This window comes from Stegostoma tigrinum, chromosome 25 (assembly GCF_030684315.1).
Source record: "Stegostoma tigrinum isolate sSteTig4 chromosome 25, sSteTig4.hap1, whole genome shotgun sequence".
NCBI lineage: Eukaryota > Metazoa > Chordata > Chondrichthyes > Orectolobiformes > Stegostomatidae > Stegostoma > Stegostoma tigrinum.
This window is the reverse complement of record NC_081378.1, coordinates 29,205,509-29,221,881: the sequence shown is the minus strand read 5'-3', so window position 1 is coordinate 29,221,881 and position 16,373 is coordinate 29,205,509.

Below are 16,373 nucleotides of genomic sequence, written 5' to 3'. Positions count from 1 at the left end.
GTGGGTTTATTTCAAACAGTAAAACAAATTACAAGCTAAGAAACAAATATTATAGCAAACCAACTGATTTCTGTGAGAGCAGTTTGTAGACAAATAGCAGACTAACTGTCAGGCCAATCACAATATTGTATACACACAACACATAGAATCCTTAAAAGTGAACTGTATTTAAAGGCAAGGAACAAAAATGAGTGAAAGGTTAACTATTGACAATAACAAGTGAGCATATGATTCTCAATAATGTGTACGTAATTTGACGTATGTCTACGTCTTGAGGTGTTTGCTTTGCCTGGATATAATGTTGACTACCACTGTCATCCATGATTTTGCTTTTCATTTGTATTTGTGTTCAGGATCTTGTATGTGACACAACCGGATTGGCATCTGGTTGGGAAATTGGAACAGACCTGATATATCCTCAATTCCAGATAACAAAGTGTGAAGCTGGATGAACACAGCAGGGCAAGCAGCATCTTAGGAGCACAAAAGCTGACGTTTCGGGTCAGCAGTTCCCATTATCTCATATCCTCAATTCCATCTCACCATTGTTCCATAAGTTTTCAGTCTGAGTATAATTTTATAACCTTGGCTGGTTGTCATGTACCTCCTTTGCAATTCTAATGTGAACTTGTTGTTCCACTTGTATTGTTAGCAATTCTAAACCTGCCTTTTTATTGCACAGGTTGATCATCTTTATTAGCAGAACGGAAACAGGTCTACAAGCTGTTATAACGTTTTACAAAGAGTCCTTTGGGTGAATGTCTGTAATTTGGTGCCCATTGGCATGCCAAACATGAACACAGAAAAGCTTAGCATATGTGAAGGAGAAAACAGAGTTAATGTTTCGGGTCCAGTGACCCTGCCTCAGAACATTTTAGGTTATATTGTCTTATTGCAATCAGTCGGGCATCTCCTGGGATGCCAAACATGAACACAGCCACTGATCAAATGATTTCACTTGTTTTTTTTCTCAAATGTAGCATTTCAATGTGTAGATCTTGTTTGGGTTGTTTACCTTTGAGGATCAAGCATTCAGCTAGACTGCTGGGTGGGGGTTAATATGGAGAACAAGCAGTGTAATCAATACTCCATTCTTCATGCGTGCATACCAATAAATTGTGAACCATTTTTCCTACTGATTTCTCTAAAGGTGCTGAATAAACTAAAAGTGGAGCTTAGCATGTGTGACAGTTGTGCTTGACTTTTTGTCCAATTGATGATAATATAATCATTTCCATGGACATGAGAAAAGTCAGATTGGATTTTGCACCAAGTATACGCATGGTATCAATGGTTTGTTGTGCTGTCTTTGCATATGCTGTTGAAATTCCTTGCCATTCTTAACAATGAATATGATGTCAGTTGTGTTTCCACCAATACATGGTCTTTCTTGTGAGTTTTCTCATTCACTCTGACCCATGCATGAATAAGAGATGATGAGAGACCTGATATATCCTCAGATTACAATGGTTCCAGTATGATGATCTGCATCCTTGAAAAGTGACATCCCAGGAGATGCCCGACTGATTGCAATAAGACAATATAACCTAAAATGTTCTGAGGCAGGGCCACCGGACCCGAAACATTAACTCTGTTCTCTCCTTCACATATGCTAAGCTTTTCTAGCAACTTTGTTTTTGTTCCTGATTTACAGCATCCGCAGTTCTTTGTGTGTTTAGTTAGTCTTAAATGTTCTTGGAATTATCAATTTGATCAAGCCATCCTTCAGTAATGTTTTTCAATAGTTCAATAGCTTGGAAATGTTTTGTTGTTCGTTATTGTAGCTACTGGCATTTGGCTTGTGCTAAATGTACCAGGTCAATTTGAAAAACATTTCAAGTTCAATGTCAACAAAGTTAACTTGTAGCTGCAAAGATTTTCATTTTCCACGAGCTTGACAGTGTGAGAATGTGTTCACCACTCTGTGACTTGCTTTGTTCTTTGCCTGGTTCTGGTCTGTCAATTACATCATGTTTATATCTCTTGTGGGATACTGGATGGCCATACTGGGACTTACAGATACTCCTTTTCCAGGATCCTTTTGGATCAGTGCCCTGGTCTTTGGAAGGTAGAAAGGATATTGCATGAAAACAGTATCAATATTGTGACAATAAGAGCCGAACCTGAAAGATACAAAAGCACCATGGGATACATTTGAAACATGTTGCCAAGATGAGAAGTTAGTTGTCATCTGAAATTACCAACTGTGATGAGAAGGAACAATCTGTAACAATGAAAGCGTATATTAGAACATAGAACATAGAACATAGAACAGTACAGCACAGAACAGGCCTTTCAGCCCACAATGTTGTGCCGACCACTGATCCTCATGTATGCACCCTCAAATTTCTGTGACCATATGCATGTCCAGCAGTCTCTTAAATGTCTCCAATGACCTTGCTTCCACAACCACTGCTGGCAACGCATTCCATGCTCTCACAACTCTCTGTGTAAAGAACCCGCCTCTGACATCCCCTCTATACTTTCCTCCAACCAACTTAAAACTATGACCCCTCGTGTTAGCCATTTCTGCCCTGGGAAATAGTCTCTGGCTATCAACTCTATCTATGCCTCTCATTATCTTATATACCTCAATTAGGTCCCCTCTCCTCCTCCTTTTCTCCAATGAAAAGAGTCCGAGTTCAGTCAACCTCTCTTCATAAGATAAGCCCTCCAGTCCAGGCAGCATCCTGGTAAACCTCCTCTGAACCCTCTCCAAAGCATCCACATCTTTCCTATAATAGGGCGACCAGAACTGGACACAGTATTCCAAGCGCGGTCTAACCAAAGTTTTATAGAGCTGCAACAAGATCTCACTGCTCTTAAACTCAATCCCCCTGTTAGTGAAAGCCAAAACACCATATGCTTTCTTAACAACCCTGTCCAATTGGGTGGCCATTTTAAGGTATCTATGTATCTGCACACCAAGATCCCTCTGTTCCTCCACACTGCCAAGAATCCTATCCTTAATCCTGTACTCAGCTTTCAAATTCGACTTTCCAAAATGCATCACCTCGCATTTATCCAGGTTGAACTCCATCTGCCACCTCTCAGCCCATCTCTACATCCTGTCAATGTCCCGCTGCAGCCTACAACAGCCCTCTATACTGTCAACGACACCTCCAACCTTTGTGTCGTCTGCAAACTTGCTGACCCATCCTTCAATCCCCTCATCCAAGTCATAAATAAAAATTACAAACAGTAGAGGTCCAAGGACAGAGCCCTGTGGAACACCACTCACCACTGACTTCCAGGCAGAATATTTTCCTTCAACTACCACTCGCTGCCTTCTGTTGGCCAGCCAATTCTGTATCCAGACAGCTAAATTCCCCTGTATCCCATTCCTCCTGACCTTCTGAATGAGCCTACCATGGGGAACCTTATCAAATGCCTCACTGAAGTCCATACACACCACATCCACAGCTCGACCCTCATCAACCTTTCTAGTCACATCCTCAAAGAACTCGATAAGGTTTGTGAGGCATGACCTGCCCCTCACAAAGCCGTGTTGACTGCATTTGATCAAGCCATGCTCTTCCAGATGGTCATAAATCCTATCCCTCAGAATCCTTTCTAACACCTTGCAGACGACAGACGTGAGACTTACTGGTCTGTAATTGCCGGGGATTTCCCTATTTCCTTTCTTGAAGAGAGGAATTACATTTGCCTCTCTCCAGTCCTCAGGTACGACTCCAGTGGAGAGCGAGGATGCAAAGATCCTCGCAAGTGGCGAAGCAATTGCATTTCTCGTTTCCAAAGCAGCCGAGGACAAATCTGGTCCGGGCCTGGCGACTTGTCAATCTTTAATGTTTGACAAAATTTTCAGCACATCAGCTTCCACTATCTCTATCCATTCCAACATGCACACCTGCTCTTCAAAGGTTTCATTCGCTGCAAAGTTCGTTTCTTTCGTAACGACAGAGGCTAAAAACTCATTTAGGTCTTCCCCTACCTCCTCAGACTCCACACACAAGTTCCCTATGCTATCCCTGATCGGCCCTACCCTTTCTTTGACCATTCTCTTATTCCTCACATAAGTATAAAATGCCTTTGTGTTTTCCCTAATTCGTTCTGCCAAGACTTTCCCGTGCCCCCTCCTGGCTCTCCTCAGACCATTTTTGAGCTCCTTCCTTGCCTGCGTGTAATCCTCTCTAGCTGAACTTGACCCTAGCTTCCTCCACCTTATGTAAGCTACCTTCTTCCTTTTCACAAGAAGCTCCACCGCTCTCGTCATCCAAGGTTCCTTTATCTTACCCCTTCTTGCCTGTCTCAGAGGGACATATTTACTCATCACTCGCAACAACTGTTCCTTCAACAGTCTCCACATGTCTATAGTGCCCTTACCATGGAACAATTACTCCCAGTCCATGCTTCCTAACTCATGTCTAATCGCGTCATAGTTTCCTCTTCCCCAATTAAATATCCTCCCATTTTGCCTAATCCTCTCCTTCTCCATAGCTATGTAGAATGTGAGGCAGTTATGCTCACTGTCACCAAAATGCTCTCCCACCACAAGATCTGATACCTGCCCCAGCTCGTTTCCGAGCACCAAGTCTAGAATGGCCTCTCCCCTCGTCGGCCTGTCAACGTACTGCGTTAGGAAACCCTCCTGAACACACCTTACAAAAACAGCTCCATTCAAATCTTCTGCTCGAAGGAGGTTCCAATTAATATTAGGAAAGTTAAAGTCACCCATTACAACAACCCTACTACGTCCACACTTTTCCAAAATCTGTCGACCTATGCTTTCTTCAATCTCCCTGCTGCTATTGGGGGGCCTGTAGTAAACCCCTAACGAGGTGACTACTCCCTTGCTGTTCCTAATTTCCACCCATACTGACTATATTATATTGAAAAATTGGAGGATATATATCTCATTTGGCTGTGGCTCTGCATTCGCTGCTAATCCTTGTTGCTTTTGAACTATGTGTCCTGTGAGACCATTTCAAAGGGCTAGAGGATCCTTCCGTACTTGGAGCCCTTTGGCCTTGAATATCTGGTAGCACTTTGTTTAAAGGACTCAGGTAAACTGATTGTGTCCTTGACAGATTCAAAGGTACACCTCTCAGCTTAAAGTCACAGAGCTGAGGGTAACTGGCAGGGTGGAGTTGGAGCTTGCAGCCACCTTGGAAGTATCCTGAGAGGACACCTACTGATGGTCTCTTGGACCCCTATTGCCTGTTCATTGATATTGAGCACCGCTAGCTAAAATAATGTGGTGAAAGCCTGTGCATATATCCTGCAGACCCAATGACTACTGGGCCTGGCTCTCGGAAGCAGCCACTAATCTCTACTTGGAGGCAGTCAGACACTTGCATGTCAGAGGTGCCATAGTACAGACAGCACTAAAGAAGTCCTGCAACCTTTGAGTCAGCATTCCCAATGTTCCAGAGCCGCCTCCTCCTGTGTCTGCTTGTGTATTTGTATGAAGCCCCTGATTGCTGACAATTCTGCTGCCTGAGGCTGGACAGGTGCTTGGTCACTGGCAGTCCTCCAGGCTCTAGAGATCTGGTACATTTCTCTCTCTTCCCATTGGGGAGATGTGAAAATCAAATGCACTTGACTCCTATCTCGCTAGAGTAGCCACCGTGACTTCAGAATCTGAGCTGATGGGAGGTGCAGGAAGCAGCCTTTCTGGAGCTACTCCAGATGTCTCATTGTTCTCTTCCTCAGAGGTGGGGGTGGCAAATTCTTGTAGGGTGGTTTTCTTGACCACAGCCACTGTGGACATCCCACTGGTACCGGCAAGACACAAAAGTGACAATATTGTGACCAAGGGGTACAGTTGTGGTATGCTAACATGAAGTGCACAGTAAGGACAATGCTTCTTACTTGGTTGCTGGGAGATGTGAATTTCAGCGTCTTTGCGGGATCAGTCCCAAACTTAGTCGATGAGGAGTCAAGTGTCAGGAATCTCACTACTTGTGCCAGCTCATTCAAACCTGTTATTGGGCCATTGCTCTTGAAATGTGAAGAAAGGGCTGGCATGACATGAGTGAGATAGTACAGCTATTAATGCTGATACAACCAGAGGTCAAGTTGGAAGGTGTCCTGGCGGGTAAGTAAACAGTGAATAAAGCAGTCAGGGTTTGTACTGTACGGAGTTGGAACAAGGAGGAGTGAGTGAAAGGAGAACTGTGCATGCAATTGTGAGAGTGGCAGAAAATGAGCCTTGTTACGAGGTGTGTGCATTAGCAGGGACAGAGTGAGTGTGAGATAGCAGGCAGAGATTGAGATCACTTTCCTTGGTTGAGAGAAGAAACTCATTGACATTCCTGTGGCTTTGCTGCATGTTTCTGTGAACCATGGAGACTACACTGACCCAGGTACTGATCTTGATCTAGGTTGACAGGGTCTGGTGATGTGACCTCTTCTGGCAGTCCTGAGGTAAGAGGGTGTCCCTGATCAGTATGATCCCATCCAACAAGATCTCCAAGCCACTGACACTAAAGCGCGGCAGCAATTTCCTGCTATTTGTCATGTCCAAGGTCAATGTGATGAGCTGTCCAGGGCATTTCCATATTGCCAGCGCTTGACTAGTGTACAACAACCGCTTAAATACGGTGCCAGGAATAATGGTCTATCCTGGAATATCCTGCCAGTATCAGGAACTTCTGGCTACAGTGAATGGGAGAATCCAGCTAGGTGACAGAGGTGCCATGGGGGTAGGTAGTTAATGAGGCAAGTTTGGGATAATTGTGACAGAAAATTCATGAGTCCTCACAGGCACAAACATTCCATGAAATGTACTGAAAATAACACAACCAAACAGTGGGAATATTTAGCCCCAGGCTGCTATATCAATGGATATCCCAAGGTTAGTTATCCTTTCAGTCCACTAACACATCCATATTTTGACAGAGTGGGGGTCACATGATGTCCTATCACTTAATTGAAGACATTGTTCAAATACTCTGTTTCACTGTTTAAACCATGTGCATTTGAAATCAATCTGAATTTAATTTTATCAATTCCAAATCAACCAGCACAGTTAGCTTTCTAAGAAAGATCATTGGGAAATATAATGATGTTGCAACGTACATGTTTATTTCAAAAGAAACAAAATATAAAGTAATTACATATATTTGAACTGGTTCAATGCTTGTTAATGTATTTCATAGCAGGTTGAATTGCAATTTGCATTGGAGTTAATGCACATCCTAATTGTATATTTATATGCAATAATGTTGCGTCTGATGTGCTAGTGTTCATGGACTATTTTTTCAGTATTATGTCCACATTCTCCAACTTTTGTCTTAGACTAACCACCTCCATGGCATATTCATGCAAAAATACCCTCTGCTCAGGTTTTCAAATGCTTGTTCACTGCCTGTTAAGTGTGAATTAATTTAGATCACATCAATTTTATTCAGAATTTACTTAATTCGCATCTTATCTTAATTTCCCTTATTTAAGTCTGTATTTGAGGGAGCTGATAGAAATCTAACACTGAATTTGGAAGGGATTACTCTCTCAAGAAGAAGGCAGTGAAGTCTACAGTCAGAGCTTTGAATTAACTCAGTCAGCACTCGACAGCCCCCTAATTTTAATTCCAGAAAATCTTTTGGCAGATGAGGATGTAAAGATAAAGCAATAACAAGGACAGACCATGGCTAATACAGTTGCACTCCATTGGACCTATAATTACAGTACTTGTTGCTAGCCAATTGCATTTCTTAAAATAAAAAGTAAAGAATTTCAGATGCTGGAAAAATGAATATAAAACAGAAATTGCTGGACAAATTCAATAGGTCTGGCAGCATCTGTGGAGAGGAAGTTGGCACTGCTGCCAGACCTGCTGAGTTTGTCCAGCACTTTTTTGAATGTTTCAGTGTTAACACTAACACCTAATGGATGTAGTGTGCAAATCAAAGTGAGGAATGTATGTGCTCATGAACAGACTGGTCTTGAAGCTAATTTCAGCAACAGGCACTTGTGGATAAAGTATGAAATGAATTAAATGCTGATTAAAACTGCATCAAATCCATCCAATGTGTCTTGCAAATGATGTTAAGCAACTGAGAAAAGATAGGAGACATCCATTCATTGAATCTGATTCAAACCTAGGTTCCAGAATTGAATAATGTAGTTTTATTTTAATTAACAATTTAAATCACAATTCTTCCAAAATCCTTAAGAGATATAACATAATGCTAAGTCAACCTGAGCCATTATTATCCTCTTATAGTTAGTCTAGGAGTTAATAATGAAATGAAGAGATTTGAATAAGAATACATTTGTAAGTCTGAGAAGTCAAAGCTGTAGTTTAAATTATATGATGGTGGATAAGCAATGAAAAACTGCAAAAGGGAGTAATTGATGATTCCCGATGAATACACGTTACCTTGTGAAATAAAATTCTCCTAGGAAAGAGTGATGACGACTAATTTATGCTTGCCACCCTTTGTCGGTTTTGGCACACACAGTCCAATCATGGAACAACTTTTCCTTCAATGAGATGATGGGAGTGAGTGGAAGACTTACTCGTGATGATGTAGGGACTGGACAGGTACTGAAGCCAAGTGGGAAAGTAATCTACAAGGAGTACACAAAGAAGCTGCAAACTAAATAGAGACATATTAACCATCAAGCATGAAGTTAGAAGACATGGTTTAATGTGAAAACTTTATCCATATTGGTAAATAATGGAAGACCCGAGATTTTTTCAGGGTGTGAGAAATGAGTAAATGTTGGTATGCAGAAGTGAATGAGTGTCAATGGTGAGATAACATCTGGAAAATATGGCTGGATATTGGTACATCAAATGTTCACTAGATTGATTCCTGATATCTCACTGTCTTATGAAAAGGGATTGAATGAAATGGGCCCATGCATGGAAATTGAGAAGGAGGAGAGTTGAGCTTATTAAAATGTCTAATATTCTTTATGGTGTAAATGCTGTGAAACTTTGGCTACAGAATCTAAAGTTAGGGACCATCATTTCACAAAGAGGAAACTGACTATTTAAGACTTAGATAAGGAGAAGGCTATGTGTCTTCAAATTGGGACCCCAAAGGGTTTTAAATGCCCAATTGCAAGGGATAATGGCCTATCCTTCCTTTATATCTTATGACCATAGAAATCTTTTAAATTGTTTAGTTTATCATCTATTAATTAGTGAATCATTCCAACTAAGCATAATTTAGATGGTCTTTTTATATAAAAAGACCAACAGAAGGTAAGATAACTAGGTGTAGAGCTGGATGAACACAGCAGGCCAAGCAGCATCAGAGGAGCAGAAAAGCTGACATTTTGGGCCTAGACGCTTCTTCAGAAGCTAATTGGTTGATTAGGAGCAATGCATTTTCTACCTTGTAATTATCAGAAATGTGACAGAATTAATGTTTAGAACAATAAAAAAGTAGGAAGATATGGAAATAATATGCAAAAAAGTGTGATTTAGAGGTTAGTTGATCAATAAAAAAGATTGTGACTGAAATTATTTCCTTGTTTGATAGATGAAGAAACTTGAAGCAAATTATTTTGTTGAAGGCTACGCTGCAGGAGAAATGCCATGGAATTCAACATCAAGAGCACTGTTGCAGATAAAGACCGAGGAGTAGTGAATCTTTTGTTCAAACCAGTTACAGCTACTCGCATTAAATTGGTAATTTGCATAATTGTTACATTTGACTTTTTTTACAATATTTGGATAATTTTGAACAGAAAAAGAAAGTTTCAGATTGAAATAGTTTCACTATAATATCAGTGGAAGACCAATAGAACCAACTGGTAAAAGAGAGATAGTAGGAACTGCAGATGCTGGAGAATCGGAGATAACAAGGTGTAGAGCTGGATGAACACAACAGGCCAAGCAGCATCAGAGGAGCAGGAAGGCTGATGTTTCAGACTGAAGAAGGGTCTAGGCCCGACACGTCAGCTTTCCTGCTCCTCAGATGCTGCTTGGCCTGCTGTGTTCATCCAGCTCTACACATTGTTATGTCTGGTAAAAGAGAGAACCTAGATTGCATTTGGTTTCTATCTTATCCAGGAGTTTCATACATGCAGGACATTATGAATTACAGAAGTTCCTTACCCAGCTCTTAAAAGATAATATATCAGCCAGAAGGTAAAGCTAAGGGAGGAAACTGATTGTAGCTGTTTATAACCAGCATTACTGTGGCCAGGTATGTTTGAAGCATGATACAGAGTTCGACTTCGGATTTATTGGCAATGGAAATTAGAAAAAGACGTATGTTTATAAGAGAATATGTAAAATGGAGAAAGAAACAGGTAAGACCAAAGAGGTAGTAGAGAAAAGAGAGAAAATAAGATGACAGTAACTTCCATCAACACTAGGGTGGCTGTGAAAATAATTAGTATTCATTCATTTAGATTAATCAAACACAGAGCTGAAAATTTACTGTTAGTCCACAGAATGCCTACAGGTGATCTTATGAGAGGACATCTCTGGAACATTAAGCACTCAACATCATTATGACCTAACTTCTTAAGCACATGCTCCTGCACCTTCTTGCTGAAGCATGCTCAATGCCAACTGTATTTTTCTGCAGCCAGATGCTTCTTTGATTATCCTCCAGATTCAAGAAACAAAAAGAACAGAAAATGTTGTAGAAACTCAGCAGATCAAGTACCTTGGATTGTCTTGGATTCTAGAGCATCTGCAGTTCCCATTATCTCAGATCAAGTACCATCTGTGGAGAGAATTTCTGACAAAAGATCACTTGACTCTTTACAGATGCTGCCAGATTTGTTGAGTTTCTCCATCACTTTCTGCTTTTGTTTCCGATTTCCAGCATCCACAGTTCTTTGTTTTCAATCAAGCTTCAAGAGCTGGCCCACACCATTAATTGGACAGAGAACCTATTTCCATGCCAAGTAAGAGCTCACCTAGGTGAAAATTTTAACTTTAATCAGTCTCCCAAAAATATCGTGAGCCCTGTTTCCTGTCTTGGTGGGTTGATTCAGTCACTTGTATTTCAATTACAGGTAGTTCTGCTATAGCACATGTTTTGTTAATGCAAATTGGTTGTAACACGATTGATGAATAGTGGATGCTGTTTGGATAATGCAAATTTTCTGCTGCCCAGGTATAGTGATTTTCTATAGGGATTTTCCTATAACACAATTTCTATGGCCATTTTCTTTTGTGCCAAGCCACACAAGGCCACAACTAGCACATTATTGGAGAACTATCTATACTAAATTGAATTATTCCAAGTTCTGGTTCATGAAATTGGGAGATGGTCGGCTAATGTATTAATAATCCAGTAATTCTGGCTAATGCCCTCAGGACATGAGTTCAATTCCTGTCACAGCAGTACAATAGTAAATTTAAATTCAATGAATTAAGTAATAAAATAGGAATGGAAACCTACTCACTGTCATGGCTCTAGAATTCAGCTGTTATAGATTGTCATAAAAACTCATCTGGTTCAGTAATGTCATTTAGGAAAGGAAATCTACTTCCCTTATCTGGTTAAGCCTACACAGGACCTCACATGAATGTGGCTGACTCTTATTTGCCCTCTGAAATGGCTGAGTTCAAGAACTCTTAGACAGGGGCAACAAATGCTGGCGCAGTCAGAGATGCTCACATCCGATGAAAGAATGTATCTTTTTAAAAATTATGCATAAGAAAGATGACAGGTTTAGTAAGTAGAAAAGTATCTGGGGGACTGAAACACTTTCTTCATGCAATCATTTTATAATTGAATCCTTAAGAACTGAACGGTAAAAGATGCCAAATAATACTTATAAATGATTTTTTTATTTCATTGCTTAAGGGCCACTAACTAGATTGCATGAACCAACTAATATTATGTAGTTTAATGAGTTAGCAAGGTAGGAACTCAAGAATATAAATAATTCATTTATTGGATTAAATAGTTGGATGCAGAGGAATTTATTACAAAATGATAAACATGCTTTAGTTTTAAATAAAATCTTATATCAACAACAGTACATATCGAAAAATACAAACTTCTGTCTTGGCAACAGGATGGTGTTACTTGTTTGTATTGTGTGTCAAAGACAACTGACATTGCACTTTAGGTCGAAGCATCTTGGTCATCTATCTTTTAGATAGCAAGCTGACCTCATTCCCTGACAATCACATGATGTGTTCATGGGCATTTGAGACACTGGCAAACAATAGGATTTTTAATCAGCAGGCTTTAATTATTGAGAGAGAATCAGAGGACGACCAAAATATATAATGAAATAGATGTAAACTGGAGACAGAAAGGCAAATAGAAAGGGAGAATGGATTTAAGAGAAAAAAGGGTGAGAGAAATTTTAAAAAGTTGAATTTTTGAAACATCTTTAAAAACAACTTATTGTCTATGAACATTAAACATCACAGTTTCAGATGCTGGTGGGGTCAAATGGCATGCAGCAGCATTAATGTCATCATTGAAGGTGTTTTACAATGTTAGGAAGCATCCCTAACATTGTAGCATATTCACTTCATAATTAGTGTGCAAATCTACCGGTTTCTTCCTCTATATGTGATATGCTAGTTTTATTATTTCTCTCAATTGAATTAGCTACTTGAAAAATTCTTCATTTTAAAGTGTACATGCAATTATTTAATTTAAATTTACGGTGGTTTCTTCAATACACGATGTCTTAAATGCCGCTTGCAGGGATTCTCTTCAATGAGATAGAAACAGTTAAAAAGACTACAAGAAATACTAGGGGAAAAAATGCCATCCAAATAGTCTCAGCTGTGTTTGCATTTGTAGTGGAAGTGAGATAAGATGTGCTGCTGGCATGAATCCTCATAAAGCCAACATCAAGGAGACTTGACACACCATCACACTGAAAATGAAAACTATTGTAAACTGCCATTGAGCTGCTGGTTTTGTGTCACTAATACATGAGCTGTTATAGAATCTAATATACAGTTGGTCTTTGCAAGGGAGAAGAATATTGCACTTGTACAGAGGACTGGATTGGTTGCAGTTTCAATATTGCACTCAAGAGGAAACTGATTTGATATTTCAGCTAGGAAATTAGATCAAATCTATTTTACTTCACACAATTTTAGTAGACTTTGTGCATATTGGTTTTGTGCTCAGAAATCTATGACTTTCCCTTTGTCATTCTCTCATCCTCTTTTCTGCTTTCCTTCCACACTTTAATATATCTGTCAGTATTCTTTGATATCAAGTGCTTTTATATATGGTATTCCTTTCTCTACACTTCATTCTGAACTAATTTCTGTATTCACCCATGAAAATACTTGGAACAACACCATTACTCCAGAAAACAATGGTGTGCAATTCAGAACCATGGCATCAACTTCAGAAGAGTGATTGAAGCCACTTGCCATTATGAGTCTGCAGCCATGTTTGCCAGCTATTCTGGAGATAATCTATGGGTGTATCAACTTGAGCAAGCATGCCCCACAAATATTGGAAGCTTCTCGACCAATGTTGTTGGTGTGATGCCTAAATGTTGAATTTGGGCTATGCTGCACAAAGTCACCAACAGCAATGGGGCTGCATTTACAAAGCATGTAAATTAATAACCAATGTGGAGATGGGGGTGAGTTTTACAGAAAATTAGCTCTGCATGATCCCTTCTGACCACTTGAAGACAAGCTCCTCCAAGCTCCTAGAAAGTGACAGGAGGTTATTTCGTAAGCCAGACAATGCACTAAACATCTCGATGTGCAGATCATTTCACATTCTCGTGAATATCACCCCACTTGGTTGTTCAACTGTGTGCTGGCAAAAGAAATAATCTGCAATCTAAGATTCTAGTGAACTTGTTCACAACCCATCCTTCATTCCTGGCCTCTTATTCTTTAGCCCATTACTTTAACATACCTTTCTGATCCCCTTTAAAGTATATGTCTTCACCCTGGCTGCCATATTTACCAGTGTAAGTTCATCTTTAAATTTTGCAGCTTGTACTATTGAACAGAAATGTTATACGACATACTCATGAAAAACTTCACTGTTTTGACATCTATCTGGTTCACAGAGATTCAGTAATTATCACAGTGTGTAATTTATGCACAATTTATTTCATATTCTAACTTGCTTATTGATAAGGCAGTATAATGTGTTTTCCTGCCTTTTTTGGCAACATGTTTTCTTTAAGTATCTAATTTGTGGCTTAATTGCACAATTTTTTCTCAACCGTTTTAAATTTGACAGCCCTATCTGCTCTGCAAAGACCACCTGCCCAGATTCACAGTGTAGTCAATTCCTTTTTAACATTTTATATGTTTGTCATTAAATTTTTGACATTTATTACAACAATGCCAAATATGCACTGCACAGCAATACTCCTTGGGTACAAACATTATTGTGTACATCAAATCTTTATGACCCTAGGCTGCATTTATTTTATTGACTTAATTTAGCTCTGCAACCCTTTTCCAGTTTGATCATGGAGAGTCCCATTCTGGGAAATTTATTCCTGTAATTATTATGCCCAAAGCTCTAAAAATATTACATGCCAGAGAGCCATCAATATGTATGCTTACACCACAAGTATCTGAACATGACTGTAAAATCGGTAAAACTGTAGAAAATGGCAGCTCATTTACATTCTGTCAAGGCCCAGATCTTTTCAAACTCATCAGTAAATTTTAAACTTAAAATGATATACTTTTAAAATGTTATTTACAAAAGAAAGATCACTCCTGCCCCAACTCTCATACAGTATTACTACCTGAGGAAATAAATATCTGTGTAGCCATGGGTGTGGATGCATTTGAAATGTTTACTCACCGACCTAACTAAGGGCAAGAACTTAAAAAGCTTTGCACTGCCAATCTCATAGCCTCAAGATTGATATAATTCCAGGCTGAAACAAATGTGCCAACTTCTATTACCTATGTTTCATGGAGATGACCAAGAGCTCGAAGTGACAAAGTGCACAAAGCCAAAAATGGTTTAAAGATTGTAATGTGTCGCTAACTACTATGTGTTCATGAGACTGCTGCCTATATGAATTAGGAGCCGGCCAACGTCCACCTTAAAACAGGTATGAACATTGTGGTAGGTTGGTGTTTCTGTCACATGTACCATTTCGGCCTCACAACTGCTCCATTTTTAAATTCGAACAGATATGTTAGGAATATGAAAATAACCTCATATAATCCAAGCACTCCTATGATTAAAAGCCAAAACGTTATTTCATGAAGAGTGCCTTGTCTACCAACACTTCAAAGGTTACAGGCCTATAAACCCACTGAAATATAGTTTCAATTTAGGAACAGAAATTTGCTCCATGTTAATCTAAATGGAATCCATTTTTCACAGGCTCCCTGATGTACCATATTCAGACTGGTTCCACACAACTGTTAAATTCTTTTTTTGTGTACTTACAGATGTATCAAATTTCACGTCAAGTCAGTAAGGGTCTTACAAAGGTATTTTAAAGACTTTTTTTCACTTTTACAAAATAACTTAAATCCCTTTTGATTAAAATATTTCTTGTCTGGAGAAAAATTCACAGTAGCCATTTGACCAATGGAATAGGAAGTAAAGATTAAGGGGACACATGAGGAAAAGATAGCAGGCTGTGCCAAACGAATAGTCAAATGTTCTTCAAACATATTAATAGTAAAAGATTAGTGAGGGATAGAGTGAGGTCCATAAAGAACAAGGAAGGTAAGTTGCTCACTGATGCAAAGGATAGAACAGAGGTACTAAATGAATTTTTTGCTTCTTTCTGTACAAAATTAGAGAATGACAATAGCCCAGTTTAAAATGTGAATGTTGACCAGCTGGGGAATATAGTGATAGATAAAGAGGAGGTCCTAAAAGGCTGACGGCTCTCCAGGTTGAGAAGTTGCTAAGCCCAGTTTGATACATCAAAGATTGCTGACCAATGTAAGGACCTAAACTGTGAAGCCATTGACAGATATTTTCCAGCTGTCTCTGAACACAAGATTGCAAATGTGACGCTTTTGTTTAAGAAAGGGGCAAAGGATAATCTAGGAAACTACAGATCTGTCAACTTGACAGTAATAGTGGGAAAACTGATGGAGGCCATAGTACAGTATAAGGTAAATATACCTCTGAATTCTCTAAATTAAATGAACACTTTTGGAGCATTCCAATCTCAGGGAAATTGTCAATCAAAATCTTCAAATTCCTGGGCACTTTCCTCAGAGCTGTCTGCACTGAGAATTCTAAAGATTCCCTCCGTGAAATTCCAATCTATGCTGCAGAAACAATTATCTGGCCATTGGAAAATCTGACCCATGTCTCTTTTCAGTAATCTTTAAGTGTTTTATTTCATATTTAGACCACTTTTACAACACTACCATTTGCAAACATTCGTGGCAGCTGTTGCTGTTACCTGGCCTAATGTATGACGATTGAGGCATTAATAATTGTGACACCCTTACCTCATGGAAATCGGTGAAATATTTTGGCACAAAAGTT